Raw genomic sequence first — 13,897 nt, forward strand, 5'->3', positions numbered from 1 at the left:
TGAACTTTTAGGACCAGGAACTGAGATTGGTCTCAGGTACCAGACTCATAAAGAACACCAACGACCTGATGACATGGATGTATTTGGTTTGGAGGACACTTGGCTTTGTCAAAAACATCCTGCAGGGAGCAGGGATTATGAACAAGGAGGCATCATCTGCTGCTTCCAGGATGATTTGGCTGTACTGGTTTATTTACTGAGAAAATAGATTTTTACTCTGATGTACCATCACTGCAGAGAAGAAGACACATAGAAAGGGAAAGCTCTTGTTCAGTACATCCATGGCAGAGCCAAGTAATAAGTCTAGTTTCTTATCCATTGGATCACACACTCCCAGTCATAAATAATTCTGCTCTCAAAGGTTCCTGGTGTCCTTGTCAGAACCAATACACTGTTCATGGCTGAAGAAAGACAGAGTCTTATAAAAACCAGAAAAAGAGTTCCTTGTAAATCACCACATCTATACTTAGAAATGTGTTAGACTTTTCTATGCTCCAGTTCAGAGCATATAAAGTGTTTTTTTTTTCTTTTTCCGAGTTGAAAAATCCATCCAAAGGTCAGTCAGAAGAAGGAATAAAACTGTCTTTCTAATCTCAAACTGCTGTAATAGCATTTTTGGCAGTGAATGATAAACTTGAGCAGTTGAGGTTTACATGACAGATGAAGTGAACATGTCTTTGTCTATACATTAAATGACCCAGCACTGGCAGTTTTTCATCTCTTCTTTCAACCTATCAGACTATTTATAGGTTTTTACTACAAATGGACCTCCTGAACAGAGGAAGGCAGATCAGCTAGGTCTGAAGAAAGCATCACGGTGGAGCTGTGCCCATAAAGCCATCATTCCTGGGCAGGAGTCCCATTTTAGTGATAACCTCCCAGGAATATTAACTCTTCATTTACCTGACAGGGATATTTACAGTCTTTCACACATTTTACTGAGTGTGAAGGGTTGTTCAGGGAGATCTTATGGTCATGTAGGTATTAGATTGAAAACAAAGTACCATATAGCAAGAGAGGGAGAGTGTAGATTTAGCCTGGCACATATCTGAGGAGTTTTTGAGGATGGAAGAAAATATTTCCTGCAGTTCCTAATGCTGGGAGCAAAGGTGGCCCTTGGAGCCTGCAGGAGCTTGGCTCTGTACTTTGAAGACGTGAAAATCCAAGGTATCCTGGGGAGAGCAGAGAATGGGCTCTGTCTGCTCCAACAGCGGCTTCCAAACCACTACTGCATCAAATCTGCATCATTCCAGAAAGAGTAGAGGCTTCTCCAAAAGTGAACATGCAGAGGTGGAGTAAAACAAGAGATCAGCCCTTCATGCTGCCAAAAAAAAGCTTCTCACCCAGTAGAGGACAGCACACCACTCCTGGAATCCTTGTGAGCACAGTGGGAACTCTTTGCTTCAGTAGCATTTGGAAAAAGCATCCCTTTCCCAGCCATCCTGCTGTGTCCTTCTTCAGAGCCAGGCTGGGCTGTGAGAGGCACCAGAGCTGTCAGTGGCACACAGGACCCGTGGCCACATCCCCGTGGCTGGTTCCCAGGGCTGCATGTCAGCAGCCAGCCCAGCCTGGCATCCTGAGCTCTGCATGTCTGTGCATTTCATGGCATCTGCCAGCATGGCTTGGCTTAGAGGAAGAAGCAAAGGAGACAGGCTTGGGGCTGGACTCTGTCTGTGTGGAGGTACCTGGTCCCACCTGAGATGCTGGAAAGCCACAGGTCTTCAGCAGGATTTGTACCTTGTTTCGTAGCCCTGTGAGGAGTGTAGGTTTTAGTAAAAGACCTCAGGCATCACCAGACATCAGAGCACAGAGAGCTGGATTCAGTCTGGTGTGAAGAATCCTAAGTGTTGGTGTTTTCCTGTCCTCTGGGTGTCCAGATTCCTGCTCCAGTCACTGGACATCCAGTCAACACAGTCTGGTAGTCTAGACAGATACTCAGGCACAAGCCAGGAGGGTCCCCAGTCTGTTGCCTACATGTAGATGCCATTTTAGAGGTGCTAACTTTACCTGTGTTTGCTCTGCTCTAATTGCATTTGTTTCCACCTGCCATAACTGACTGCAAGGGACAACTCCAAGGACTCAAGGTGCCACCAGGTACAAAACCAAATTGAGCCCCAACATCCTCTCCCAAGCTTAGTGGGCAGTGGTCTTGTCACTTGGCCAACTGATCAATTGAGGGATGAAAAAGAACAGATTTCAGCTTATTTTGTCTTCATTTAAACCCTTGAGAAGTGCTTGAGCCATGTGATCAACATGGGCTGTGTTGGTGGGATGGAAAGCAAGAGGAACTGCTAGAGGTGCTGTAGCCAGACTTTAGCTCCAAAGGGAAAACTCCACTGCAAAGTTTACAGGCATAAGGGACAGAAGCAGACAGCAAGAAGGTTTGTCCATGAAGGCATTTCAACTCTGTCTGGGGTAAATAACAGCTGGATTCTCATAGTGCTCCCATGCTACCCTGACCACTCAGGGACTTGCTTCTGTGTTTCCTAATGTGTTTCTTCCTCTTGCCTCACAAAAGCAGCTTTTTGTGAATGAGAGAAGGTCCATCAATGGGAAACAATGGCTCATAAAGACATAATGATTCATTTGGAGTCCTGCCAGGGGTTATTGTTTCTCCCAGTGAGCTTTTGCCTGAGCTGGAGGTTGCATTCAGAACCTGCAGTTTCCTTGTTTTGCTGCTCTGTAAAAGGAGCTTCAGTGTGAGGATTCTGGGAACTTGGCTGGGCTCATTTTGCTATGGACTTTTCCTTTTATTACTTTCCCATATTACACAAACTTAGGTATGAGACCAGACCCAGGGAAACATGAAACTCTATCCAAGGACTTTCCTTACCACATGGACATGTAGATATTTTTTCCCACAGTGACCAAGTGAAGAAACAGATTGAAACCAATCTGCGTCTTCTCTTTTCCTCTTCCTCTCCTGTGACGTGAGCAAATCTTCAAGAGTCTTTAGTCAATATCTACAAAAACATTTGAACATACAGTACTGCAGTGCCACTGTGATAAGCATATGTGGTGGAGCAGCCTGGTCCCATGAGCTGTCTGGCTGTGTGATGGCACATCTTCTCCTTTCTGTTGTGTAGGAACACATGTTCCCTTCCTTCTAGGCTTGCCACAGTAAATACAGCCCTGAGAAATCATTCTTCTAACACCAATAAAATCTGTCATTTCAAATTTTTTAAAGCAGTCTGTTTTGTAGCTATTTTTGGGAGCTCTGCCCTGTGTAAAATTCCATGCCCATTTCAAATACACTTACTACATTTCTTCCATCCTCTTGCTCTGCTATTCTGGCTAAAATTAAGATTAAAAATAAAAATAAAAGCCCAACAGCGATGTTCTGGACAGCCCAAAGTGTTTCAGACAAACTGGCAAAGCACAGTGATTTTGAGGCTCAGTGGCCCAACCTTCAGAGACCTTAAGGCTTGACTTTCCATTAGTCAACAGCACAGCTCACATGGGTCCTAGTTCAGCTGGTCAGAGAAGGACATGCAAAACTGATTTGTTAATGGCAGATCATCTGGCACATGGGAATTTTACACAGTTTAACTTTTGATGGAGGAGGTTGGGTGGAACCACTTGCTCCCATCCCTGCTGTGCAATGGTGCCCTGCAGCATAGCAGCAATGCCAGCACCAGCTGGGTTGGTTCCCAGCATTGACAAGGGCTACTACGAGCTGGGTATCAGAAAAATGCTTGTTCAGTGCAAAGATGCCCCTTTGTGCTCTTGCATCTTGGCTATTTTAAGTGACTTTGATGTGGTGTTGTTTGATCCATGATCTTGGTGGTCCCAATGATCTTGGTGGTCCCAATGATCTTGGAGGTCTTTTTATACTTGATGATTCTCTGATTCTGTGGTTTAATTTCATATATGGGTATGTAATCAGTGACCATCTCTGATAATACATGAGCTTGGATTTTAGAGGAATTGATCTATCCTAGAGTAGAAAAAAGGAGGGAAAAATCCTTTCCCTTTAATTTCCTTCATGGACTCATATTCTTCCTGCCCTACTCTTGTTAAGTGTGTCCCTGCTGTCTCTCAGCCAGTTTGCTGTAAATGTGTAGCAAACTCAAAGATCTGTGGCAGGGATGAGGTGAGATGTTTGGAAAGGAAATAACACTCTTGTTTTATGTAGATCAGCACAGCCAGTGGGGGAATTGCCAGAACTTTATTGTGCCAAAGTCAGCTGGCAGGAATTAGGTGGACTCCTTGGCAATCCAGTTAGGTTGATGAGTAAGTGTCAAGAATCTGAACATTACTGATGCAATCAAGTGGGTTAATCTTTAGCAGCTAAGTCTCCTGTTGAAAAAGGTGGATAGGGACTTTTGACCAGGGCATGTAGTGATAGACCAAAAGGGAATGGCTGACAGAGGGCAGGTTTAGATTGGATATTGGGAAGAAATTGTTTTCAGTGAGGGTGGTGAGGCCCTGGCACAGGTTGCCCAGAGAAGCTGTGGATGTCCCATCCCTGAAAGTTTTCAAGGCCAGGCTGAGCAGGGCTCTGAGAAATCTGGTCTAATGGGACTTGTCCCTGCCCCTGGCAGCAAGGTTGGAACAAGATGATCTTAAAGGTTTCTTCCAACCCAGACCATTCCATGATTCTATGACTCTGTGAAATCAGTATGAGTTTTTCTTTCTGTCCTTTGTCTTCTAGGCAGGATCTTCCACACGAATTATGGTAGGCCATGTGTCATGCACTGTGACATGACTGCAAGGGCTGTCACAGAATTTTATGTGTCTTTACTTGAGATGTATTAGCTGTTCCTTGTCTTCTTCAGAACAGTCATTTCTGATAAAAGAGTTCCCCAAAGAAATTTGTTAAAAAACAACTAATCAAAACTTGAAATGGAGCTGAAATTATTTTAGTTCCTCTTCTGTTTAAACTCTAGGTTGCTCATGGCTGAGTGCTCCTCTTCCTATGTGTATCTACTAAGTAGCCTCTCTACACCCAGAGAAGGGGGTGACAGCAACCTGCCTTGGGAGGGAAGCTCTCTGGATTGTCCTTGAACTACAATTTAAAGTGGTCAAGCTCTTGTGTGAATATGGCAATCCATCAATGTGCTCTGCGGTATATGCAGGGATATGTTCCATAGACAAATTCAATTGTGAGCCTGAGTCTGAAACATGCAGTTCCTCTGATGATGCAAAGGAGCCCTAAAAGGATGCAAAAGTAGTATTTTTTTTTATTTTTATTTTTTTATTTTTTTTTATGTCTGCTCTGGCATGGAGGAAATAAAGATAGTAACAGAGAAGGTAAAAAGGGTCTATAAAGGGTAATAGTGACAAAGTTACCACTCTCAGGGGACTGTTCTCTAGGGCTGGAGGCCACATTCTGAAGTTGCCTCCTTGTCTGTGGGTGGACAGGAGTCATGCCTGAGGTTCTGTTTGTTTCCTCTGCTTTGGTCAGAGCTCTGCAGTGTTTGCACCCTCCCCTTCCACCCAACTGTACATTTCTCCTGCCCCATTTGCACTGGGAAAATGCTGGAGTCAGTTCCTAGGAACTGACTAAAGAGAATTGGATGTGAAAGGGTCTTGGAAAAATGAAACATTGCTAACATTGCTTAATCCCATGCTGGACCAGTTCCTCAACCAGCCTTTCCTCAGAAAAGGAGCGTGGGAGCTCATGTGTGCTCCGGAGGTCGTGGCAGGTGAAGCAGGATTGGCCTTTGCTGCAGCAGTTTGGAGATGACTGCAAGGCTACACTTGGGCAGATGCTGGTAAGGACACAGTGCCATGGGTCATTAACCTTCTGAGCTCAGAAAATGCTTCTTTTCTGATGTGCTCTTGGCCTCTGACATCACCCCCTGCGCTGATGAACCAGCCTGTTGGAGGGGATGTGCTGTGCAAGCTTGGCCAATGTGCACTGAGGCATCGAGCTCCCTCCATCTGCTTACACAACTGGTGGTACCCATCAAACTGCCTTCAGCCAGAAGCCCATCAAGAAGATGCATTGACACAAAAGATTTTATATATTTTTAGTTTGCACTATAAAGCTTTTCTGCGTGAATCCAAGCTCTTTCCTTTAAGAATTTACCAGAAACAGGTATGCATTTCATTCCTGGAAATTATTTTAGTCCTGTTATTGATTTGTTTCTATTGATGGCTTTGGGAGCTTTTGGCAAAAGACCATAGGTATAAAAATGGGAGAAATAAGTAGATCTCAGCAATATTGTTTTGATTCCATGTACCCAATGACATTGTGGCCATAGATTAATGGGAAACTGATGTTACTTATCTTTGTCTGCCAACACAGCTCTAAGACAAACCTATATCAAGCACTGAGAAACAAATGGGGGCTGTGTGGCTGCTCTGTGCTCTTGCCAGAATTGACCTCTGCTTCTGAGGTCTTCCAAGGTCGCTTCTGACTGCTTTGGATGGGTCACAACGACATAAGCATGACCTCCAATCTAGATTATATTTGTTATGACCTGCCTTTTAAGTCTTTGATCTAATTAGGGCTATTGTGATGTCCTATTTTTGTAAAGAGTATGTATTTGTAAATGACATTCTTTGTTCTTAGTTTCAGTTATGTTCTTTCACTTTTAGCACTACTGAAACTTTTGACTACTGAGTCAAAAGAACTCCTAAATCTCCACCTAAATTATCCTGGGTCTTAAAAGTTCCCTGGCGTGCCTGCAGGGGCAGATGTGGGCTCAGTAGAAGAGACAGTCTCCAAGACCAAGTGTAGAAGCTGGTGGTGCTGAGTGTGTTGCTGCAGAACCAGCTTACCCTCATCCTTTCCAGGTATCCCTGCTTCTCTTTCCATCTCCCACCTGCTCTTCCTATCCCACTCTTATAGGCTCATAATAGTTATTTACCAGAAAACACTCTGACATGTCCAGTGAGGGAGATCCTACCCAGCTGTGAGCATGAGGATGAGGAGTTTGTTTGCTCCAAGGGAGGAAAGACAGAAGCAGTGACTACCTGTGGCTTGATGCTGATCATATCCTCTCCTGGCTTTGGTGGTCCAGCAAAGGTGAGACATTTTCTCACAGGTTTCTCCAGAGCCTGGAAAATAGTGTGATCTTGGGGATGTCTGTGGAGAGTGTGTTGTTTCCAGTTCTGCTGGCACTGGACATGGTGTTTCTCTGGCTGGGCTTTGTGCTCTGGCCAGTGCCTTTACTGCAGAGTGCAGCTACAAGGGCGGCATACCAAGGGCTTGACTCAGCCCTTGCTTTGCTTTTTATGGGCTCTCAGTCCAGCAGAGCCAAGATGCTTGGCTAGCCCAGAGTAATCTCCTGAGGTACTCAGATACTGCAGAGAAATGCAAACCCCTTCATTTCACAGGTGGAAAGTGGATTTCTGTGAAGGTGAGTGAATAGCCAGTCCCAAATCACTCTGAAGGAGGCCAAGTGTGTTGCATGTTGCCTTCTGCCTCACCCATCAATCCTGCTCTGTCCTGATGCAAGAAGACTGATAACCTTTTTCAAAGTACTAAAGGGAACAATCTGAATCACTTGAGGATGAGTCAAGTTTGGATGAATTCCCCACAGGCAGGCTTGGCAGCTGGCCTAACACCCTTGCAAAAGGATTAACCTATTCTGTCCCATCACAGCAACTGGGGGAAGAGCTCTTCTTGGAGTGGCTTGTGTTTCCAGACTGGAGTCCACCATGCTCTGCATAGCTGAGGGTTTTTGGAGGAGGCACATCAGGTGCCAAGCGCAATGTTCCTGGCAGCTGGGAACACAGATGGGGTCCATGTGCTTGAGGAGTAGGCTGAGGTGAAGGGGGCAATGACAGTGGTCTGGGAGAGCTTTAGCCAAGCTGTTTTCTGTGATTTCCCTCCTCATCACTTGTCTGTGCACTTCCCACCACTGAGGGCTGTGACTTCTGGTTCTTCTCACTGAGTTCAGTGAGAATTTTGCTACGGACATAAAGGGAAGAAATACCTGCCCATTTCAGGACTCTGATCAAGAGTCACAAGCTAAACCTCCAGATCTGGTAGAGGTACTGGGTTTGGGTGTATAAGAAGATAATAGAATATGCTAAGTTTGAAGGGACCCACCAGGATCATTAAGTCCAACTCCTGGCTGTGCACAGGTCACTCCAAAGATCACACCATGTTCCTGGGAATATTGTCCAAATGCTCCCTGAAATCAAACTGTTCGAGTCACATGGTAAGGAATGGTCAGGCTTCAGTTACCTCAACAGGGGCATTTGGTGGTATTTGAGCTACCCTTGGAAATACTGGCTGATCAGTTGGTTGAGAAGGTCATGGATCTCTTGTAGTTCCTGAGGGGACAAATCTTCCATCCCCAGGTGGATTTCCAAGACACTGGCATGAGACACTTTTGGAGCTTGGAGATTGCACAGGCTGTGGGATGGAGGGCAGTGGCACTCATCCTTCTGAGGCTGGGTGTCCCAGTTTCTCAGCTTGCCTCTTCTGGTTACACCTTGCAGCTCTCTTAGGAAATTTGGGACAGGATACTCTAACTGTACATGGATAATGGTTCTGTTTGGGAAATAGAAGATGTGTCTCTTCAGCATGCGATGTATTCCAGCTTAACACCTCTCCTGGCTAGAAGGCAAGTACAGGGCCTCACATGGAGGGTCAGTACCTGCTCATTGGACTCCTTCTTTCTCACTTAAGCTCTTCCACCTTCCAAGGAGCTGAACCTTTGGGTTCAAAGGTTGAAAGAGGAATTCCCAGGAGCTGTGTCAGGTAGGACATACAGCAAACCCAAGCTACAAAGTGTGTTCTTCCCCACTCAGCCCTTGCTGAGAAATTCTCATGGTACCTACACACATAAAACCCTTTGGCCAGGTGAGTGGAAATTCATCTCACTGTCTCCAGGGTGGGATTCAGCTCTGGATGGAGACACAGATGTGTGGGAGTCTTCATGTCCATGTCCATATGTACTAGGTGTCTGAACTCCCATTATACCATGTGGACAGAGAACAGCCAGAAAAGTCTTGATTCACTTGCAGATGTCTGGGCTCCTAGCACTGTGTGAGATGCTTTCCCAGCATCTCCCTTAGAATCTTGGGATGAAAGAATCATTAAGATTGGAAAAGATCATCAAATCTATCACAGCCTCCAGCTGCTCATAGGGACTGGGTTTTTCATATCCTGGCTGCTTGTTGTCCTAAACTTTCCACTTCTCTAAAACATCTCCAAAGAACCAGGAAAACAACCCAGGTATCTCCCACTTTCCTCCAGTTTCTCAGAAGCAAAGGAACAGCACAGCCTGACCCACTTGTCCCCCTCCTTTCCCCAGCTTTTCCAAGGGAACTCTGTGGCCTGTCCTTCTGCAGTGCTTCGTGACACCAGTTTCTCTGAAGGCAACACAACCGCAGGGCAGAGGCGAGGCACATTCCTGATAGGACCAAGATAGCTTTTTCCCATAGCTCCCAGGCAGTGGGAACAGGGCACTTTTTCAAAGGACTGCTGTGCCTAAAGTTAAAATAACAGGAGGAACAGAGTGGGAGATCCAAACTGGATTAGAGTACTTGGGGCTCGATTCCTTCAAATCGAAGTAGAAAAGAGAGGATGACAAAAGGATGCACTTGGTGAGTTTCCAAAATACTTTTGTGACCACTTTGATATCTCTTTGGTCTCATATCACCACAGCAATAAATCTTCCTGATTCCAGTTTGTGCATACAATCTGAACTGCAGCTTTGTTTTGTTAACAGGGATTACCCAGGCTTGTGGTTTTGTTGTTGTTTCCAAGAGATTTCTCCTGCTGTTGGGGTAGATGAGTCCCTCTTCCCACTGAGTCCCTCTTCCTACCCCCCCCATGGAAGAACAATATTGATATAAAGTCTAAAACACTTAAAATCAGATGGGCTGAATGTTGTTTTACAGCCTGGAAGCCCCAAGCTGTCTTTGTCCCTCTGATTTTTCCACAAGTTTACAAGTAATGGAAAATCTTGTCTGTTTTCAACCTATAATTCTCCATTGGCTACAGAAATGCCTCTCAGGAGAGAATAAATATATGGGTGCTCTGGGGTCACCATGGTGTTGTAGGTGACAATCTTTGAAGCTTTCACAATGGAGCCTGTAAGAGCAAGGAAGGGGAAAATCTGCTCCTTGTTATTTTAAAGCTGTATCTTGAAAAACAGGAACTTGTGCCAGGACAGTTTATTTTGGTTAAAGCCGAGTTGTGCAGCAATTCCCCCGAGGGAAGACTGAACTTGAGAGCAGAGAGCAGGAGAGAGACTAGCTTGTGGGGAGACTGAGTGCTTAATCAATGCTGAGTGATTGTTGATGTTTGGGAACATCAGCACCAGTTTTGGATCAGGTTTTCCACAGGTGTCTAGACAGCTGTAAGCCATGAAGAATACTGGGAATTTAAGTCACAGCTGAACTCACCTTGTCCAACACCTCAATGTCACTGCAGCTCAGCCTTTGCACTGTTTTGTCTTCATGTGTTCCACCATGGCTGAAGCTGAGGGGATGCACAGGTTGTGCCTACAGCAGTAAATTACTCAGGAGCATCCCAGGAACATAAATATGATCTGTACAGTTAAACTGAATGGGCTACAAGGCAGGGGCTGGCTGAGCAAATCCCTCACACTGTATGAGATCAGGTTTGTGACAACCTGAGGATTTTGAACATGTATAAGTCTGTGAGACCTGACAAGAGGCATCCCAAAGTCCTGGGGGAATTGGCTGAGGCAGTTGCCAAGCTGCTCTCTAAGATATTTAAGAAGTCATGGCAGTCAGTGAGGTCTCCAGGGACTGGAAAAAGGAAACCATTGAATTTATTTTTAATGACAATAAAAAGAGTGACCAGGAGGTCCCTGGGAATGACTGACCTGTCAGCCTAACCTCTTCTAGCACCACAAAATCTTGTGATGAGGATTTTCATAGTATGACCACACATGACATGAAGAACTGACTTGCATATTGCCTTGAAGAGTACTTGTTTTAGTTTAATTTTCCGAACTTTTGCATTAAAAGTGAAAAAATCACTACCATTTATGTTCCTTTTGTGGTTTTATAATTCTCTGTCACCCTTCCTATTGCTCTTTTTATTTTCTCAGTCTGAAAAATCTTGGCATGCAATTCACTCCTAACTTTCAGTGTGCCGAAATCTGAGATGATATTTTCATGGTGCTCCTAAACCAAGATCTTGTTCCAGCCCATCATTTCAATCTGTGTTTTGAAACCCCGCTTAATCCACTTCCGATCCTTCCCACATGGAACCAGCAGCACAGCTTGATCCTCAGAGGAACTGAATTTTCCACACAGAGAGCTGTGATCATTTCATGGAGAGACAGAAGGCAGCTGAGATAAATGTCAGTGGAACATGTGGCTGCTAAATGTGAGCAGCAAAAGCAGTAGTCGCCCAAGGCTCATGAGAGTGCGTGCCACCTCCTCCTTGTTCACCTGCCAGGGATGTGGAAAAGCAGCTGCAATTCAGGGAGGCAGCACGGACTGTGGGATTTGAAATCATACCCGGAGTCATGGAGCCAAATCTCTGTGACTGCAAACTCCAGCTGAGTGTGTGAGAGCTGCAAACAGTGAGAGCTGCAAACCTGGCCACACATCCCCACTCCTTCCTGGAGCACAACTGCAGCCAGGGCCCTGGGGACTTGTGCAGTGTCTTCCATCCATCTGAAGTCCTTTGGAGAACTGGGCAAGCTGGCTTTGCCTGGAAAGGGAGGAAGGGTTATCCTACTGGAAAGCAGCTGGAATGAGCACAGACCAAAGCTACCCTGAGACACAGCAGTGAGAAACATTGGAGGAGGAAATTGCAGAAAACTCATTCTACCCTTTGGATAAGACCCAGCAGGATCAATTCTGCCTGTTCCTCAGAGTTCTCTTTGCGATGGTTCTGGAGGGATGTGGGTGTTGTGCCTGTCACCAGGTGGGAGGGAGTGGATGAGAAGCAACTGTTCAGTGATCCTCTATCCTGCTGGGCTTGGGTACTCACTTGCTGGATGCTTTTCTCCCATGTTTGGAAAAACGAGTTTTTCCTCTTCCAGAATTTCTGACCAGCTCATTCCTACTCCACACTTGTTTGTCCCTTTGTGGACCCTTGTTTTATTTTTATATTCTGGAGAAGCAGATGTTTGGAGAGAGAGCTGGTGCGTCTGAAGTGCTGCATCATCTCACCTCCAAAGGATTTTCTGTCTCAGGAGAGTTTTCTTTTCCATTCTCTTCTCACCAGCCAGATTTTTTTCTGGGAATTGCCTTCCTGAATCTGCCAATCCCTTTTTGCCATATCTGCTGTATTCCCTGGCTGCAAAAAGAGAATTTTCTAGCTGGTTACCATAGTAAGGATTGACAAACCCTTGTCTGGAAAGAAAGGGTTTCTGAGAAGGCAGATTGTCATTACAGACCAAAATATTCCCATTAAAGACTTTGGCAGTTAAAAACATGTTGTTTAATGGCTCAAAGAATTAATGACTGCACTCCTGTGCTTTTATTTCATTTTATTGCATTTTATTGTGTTATATTTATTTTATTACTTACTTTAATTTTATTGCATTTTTGCTGCCTAAAAGAATCCTCAGCCTTTTTCTTTTTCTTTTTTTTTTCAAAGAGAAAAAAAAATCTCACCTGAAAACATAAAAGCAAGAATCCTGATTTGGCTGCAATTAGACGAAAATTAAAATCTTAGTCAGGATTAAACAGAGAGAGGTTGCTGCACCACAGCCAGTTCCCATGTGTGGGTCGGCAGGGATGTGTTCCCTGTACAGTCTGCCCTGCTGCACATGCACCATAATTTGGGGACATGGGAATGACCAGGGGTTGCCCTGTGGGGAAGGGATCCACGCCTGTGGATGTGGATGGCATCTGTGGGGTAGGGGATGGTGTGGGACAGGGACACCCCAAGGAACTGCTGTGTGGGGAGCACTGTGGGGTAGGCTGGGTCTGTGCCCAGCATGGGCAGGGGACCAGGGGAACAAACGTGGCAGGTGGCAGAGCAGAGAAAAAGGCACTTTTTGGCATTGGCTTTCAAAGTGCAGGAAATGTGAAGTTCCAAGTCCCCATATAAGGAAGAGCAGGAGATGAGCCGTGAATCATGGCAGGACATGAGCTGGAGAAGGGCTGCAGGACATGAACTGGGGAAGGACTGCAGGACATGAGCTGGGGAAGGACTGCAGGACATGAGCTGGGGAAGGGCTGCAGGACATGAACTGGGGAAGGGCTGCAGGACATGAGCTGGGGAAGGGCTGCAGGACATGAGCTGGGGAAGGGCTGCAGGACATGAGCTGGGGAAGGGCTGCAGGACATGAGCTGGGGAAGGACTGCAGGCCACACAAGCTGGGGAGGTTGAGCTGGGCAGACCCACAGCAAAGCTGGAGTGCTTGAGGTGCCTTTCTCCTCCTGCAGCCTGAGGGAGGCCCCAAGGACATGGGGACTGAGGGTGTGAGGAGAGAAAAGGCCCTTGAGCCCATTTGGGTGGGACCACAGGTTGTTTTTCTCCTGGGGAAGAACCAAGGAAACCTTCTGGGCTGTGTCCAGCCTCAGCAAACATGGACTTGTGCCTCCTTCCTGGGCTGCCTCCTTTGTGGATGCTTTGAACAGGGTTACTCTGATACACCTGAGCCTGTGGAGGGGACCTGACCCCAGCCAAGCCAAGATGAGGGATGAACAGGTTACAAGGACTTTGGAACAGGATCCCCAGGAAAGTGGTCACAGCACCAAGCCTGACAGAGTTCAATAAATGTTTGAACAGCAATTTCAGGAGCTTGGGATTCTTGTGATTGTCCTGTGCAGGGCCAGGGGTTGGACTTGATGACCCCTGTGGGTCACTTCCAACTCAGGATATTCAATGATTCCATGGTTTGATCTCTCTCTTCCTATCAGGACTAAAACCAGAGTGCAAATCTTCAGTCACTGGCAGCTCTCCTTCTGACTTCAGCAGCTTCAGGATTTTGCATCATTGTTGGGTACTTTGCCCAAAACAAGTTTGGGAGGAAGTATAAAGGAAAATGATCCA

At 45.8% G+C, this 13,897-nt stretch overlaps 1 long non-coding RNA gene across 3 annotated transcripts in view; it reads left to right on the forward strand.

Moving 5' to 3' along the window:
* LOC107200338 overlaps positions 1 to 13,897 on the forward strand; it is an 86,533-nt gene that overhangs the window by 42,130 nt on the left and 30,506 nt on the right. The window lies entirely within an intron of this gene.

The sequence above is a fragment of the Parus major genome, chromosome 2 (assembly GCF_001522545.3).
Source record: "Parus major isolate Abel chromosome 2, Parus_major1.1, whole genome shotgun sequence".
Taxonomy (NCBI): Eukaryota; Metazoa; Chordata; class Aves; order Passeriformes; family Paridae; genus Parus; species Parus major.